Here is a 3,175-nt window from a genome sequence, read left to right as displayed (position 1 = left end):
GTGAAAAAAAAAATGCAAAAACTTGTGATCGCATACTCTTCTCTTTGAGTAGGGGTATGTCGTCGTTTGAATTTTTGAAACCATACAAACCCTTATAAACAAGATTTTTAAAGGAGTTCAAAATAAATAAAATGCATAATTCATTAATGTACAAGTTTGAAAAAATGTGAAAACAAATATACACGTGCAAGGTTCCTCAACCTTGAAACACGACTCCATTCATTTTGCATATCCTTGAACATTTTGTAACTTATTGTAATGTACTGGTGTTTTATCATTAGGCTCTTATTTTAGAGTATATAATATTTGAAAGACATATATTTTTCTATGTTTTGAAATAATATTTATGTGACAATGTAGTATTCATATACTAATTTAGTATTATGCTTTTCTAATTTTCTTTTGGTCAAATTATATTTTTCATTTTCATTATTTATTAGTTTAAAATATATTTTCTTTAACAGGAAGAAATCATATCATATTACTTGATAATATTAACGGGTCTATTTCGGATAGGGTCATATTATTCTTTTACTTTGACAGATGTTATACAACGTGATCCATTAAAATATTAGGTATGTCACGAAAATATAACACGAATGGGTTAAGCTCAAATCCTCCTGGCTCGGCCGCTCCGGCTGTTGGGTGCGAATATTCCGTCAATAACTTATTTGTGCTGATAATTGGGGATATTACGAATTCCACGGACACGACTGTTTTTGTTCAACTTTGACAAAGTCCACATTCTACACCACTATAAATAAAGCCAACCTTCGATGTGAGACTGGGATGTGTTAAATATTGTGCTCAAATCGCTGAGATGGGGATCTACCTCGGCGACGCCGTTGATCGTGGAATCAAGAACATGGGCGCGAATCGAGGTCCGATAATGGAATTACAAGAGACGAGGGAGATGTGGGTGAGCTTGGGCATGCTGCGCTAGTCTCGTTAACTCCCTCGTATGCAAACAGCGGCGCGGGGAGGCTGGGGTGGTGTGGCGGGGACAACGACGGGCCGAATACGACCGACAAAAACAAGCTGGTGTGTAGTTTCTCTCAAAACAGAAAGAGAATTTGAAAGCTTTTAGGGGCTTCAATTTCTGTGCCTAACGTAGTTTCTAACACTGTTGAGTCAATTGCAGTTTTCTCTAAGCATTCGAAGGACTTTCTTAAGTCCGATTCTGATAAAATTTTGAATAGTTTGAAGCAATTATCGGAAATCGCTAGGTGCGGTAAGCTTTCGGAGTTTGTTGTTACAGTCACACAAGCTGTAACTTTTGGGGTATTGCTGGGTTATCAATCGAAAACAGCGAGTGATGGGGATGGTGGAGTTTCTACTGCTTCAAGCTTTACATACCAGGTTATGGATAAGCTTTTTTACCAGGCCCTGGTCGGGTTTTGCTTCTGTTCTTGTTGAAAACTTTGCTAGGATTTGGTATTAGCTTTCAATTCAGATGGAAGGTGTGGCAGAGGGTCTAATTCTAACAATTCTCTCGAGTATGGACGATTATGTGTCAGAAATGACTAATTTTCCGAGATGGGTTAATGTAATTTCAGGCGATAAGTTTAGAAGCAGGTGTACGCGAAGCCGGGGGGTGGCAAGGACATCGGCGGGACCAATGCGACCAACAGAAGCAAGCTGGTATTTTTTTTACAGAGGAAGCAGTTTGAGTTGGAGGATTTGTTGTGGGCGTCGGCCGAGATGTTGGGGAAAAGGAGCCTGGAATATGAAGTCTTCTTTTCGTTTTTCTTTATTTTTTTAATATTTAATTATTTGCCACATCATCACTTAACTGTCAAATTGACGATTTGACTAACAGATGTATGAAATTGCAATGGAATGATAAATAATGTATGAAATTGAATATCTTTTATTGGATGTGATTGTGATTTCTTAATTGATTGAGTTGGTCTTCAATTAGAAAAACATAAAGAAAAGATTTAGCAATTAATCATATCTTTAGTACCTTTGACCTTTCTTCTCACCATGAATAGGATAGCTTGATAAGGTTCTAGTCATCTACTTAGGTCTGCAAGAGTGTTGAACCACATGTGGATTAAATGTGGGCCTCACCAATTTAATAAGGTCATTCTAGTCACTTATGGGTAAAAGTCCCCGTGTCAGCAACATGATTGTATTATTTTTCGCTACACAAATGGCCCCACACTTGCTGTGCTGCACGTAGGAGGTGCGGGATGTGTAGAAGCCAAGTTAAGTAAGCCTGCCAAAGTTGAGTTATTCGACTGCATTGGATTATGAGCTTTGACTTGTAGTACAAGCCTTATGAGAGAAGAAGTCCAACTGCCTATGGAATTTATTTAATTTTACCTTAAGTGGAGGATTAAATAAACCTAGAGAACAATTTTCTTCCAAACAAGAAGGAGAGAAAACTAGAGGAAATTGTACCCTCTCCCCTAGTTTTCTTCTTTGCTTGCCCCGTGGAAGGTCGATCATTGTCGTTGTTGCGCCTCCAAGGTAAGAAGAAAAACAAAAAAATTCTTTTTTCCTCTTTCTTCACGCCGCTACCATGGGGCAGTTGGGCTAAAGCCGAGGTGAATTGCTGGCGCAGTTGGAGAGTGTGGCAGGACGGTGCAAGGCCTTACTGGGCAGAGAGATGAGACATTAGGCTTGCCCTGCTAGGTTACTCGCTAGAGATAGCATGTTGGCCCGGCCTAACATGCTAGGCTTGGATGGTGCGTTAGGCTTAGCTTAGCATGTGGTGATAGATAAGGCATAGCGCAAGGAAGTCGGGTTGCTTTGGTTGTGGGCCTGACACAGGAGCCCTAGCCTCGGCATGCTTGGAGGAGATGTTAGTACCAGCATGGGTTGGGCCTGCTACTAGGTTATACTACAACTACTTTTGTTGCTGCCTAATTGCTTATGGCTAGGACCCCAGGACTGATTGGCAAGACTACGATTCACAAGCAAAAGTCTACGTGGCTAGGAGACGTGAAGTAGAGGTCAGCGCAACTTGGGCCACGAGAGAAACGCAGGGCCTTGCTAGTATATTGACATGATTGCTGGACTTTTGTGGAGAACAATTCTAGGACTTCTACTATTGCTCGTAGGAGTTCTCCAACTTTTGGAAAGCTTATTATTGAGCTGTTTCCAGCATGTGGGTCTGGTGATAGAGTGAAGTGTTCATTTGTGGCTAAGTCTGGATTAGCTTCTAAAA

At 40.4% G+C, this 3,175-nt stretch overlaps 1 long non-coding RNA gene across 1 annotated transcript; it reads left to right on the top strand.

The window, feature by feature from the left end:
- The first annotated feature begins 615 nt into the window (after positions 1–615).
- On the top strand, positions 616–1,884 carry LOC125475658. The gene is made up of 2 exons (XR_007257017.1): positions 616–1,041; positions 1,142–1,884. It is a non-coding gene; the product is annotated as an uncharacterized LOC125475658 (long non-coding RNA).
- Positions 1,885–3,175: the final 1,291 nt, after the last annotated feature.

This window comes from the organism of the source record quoted next, unplaced genomic scaffold (assembly GCF_019419815.1).
Source record: "Pyrus x bretschneideri cultivar Hongxiangsu unplaced genomic scaffold, Pyrus_bretschneideri_v1 Contig155, whole genome shotgun sequence".
NCBI classification, from domain to species: Eukaryota; Viridiplantae; Streptophyta; class Magnoliopsida; order Rosales; family Rosaceae; genus Pyrus; species Pyrus x bretschneideri.
Note: the sequence above shows the minus strand (reverse complement) of the source record. Positions and strands in the feature narration are given on the sequence as shown.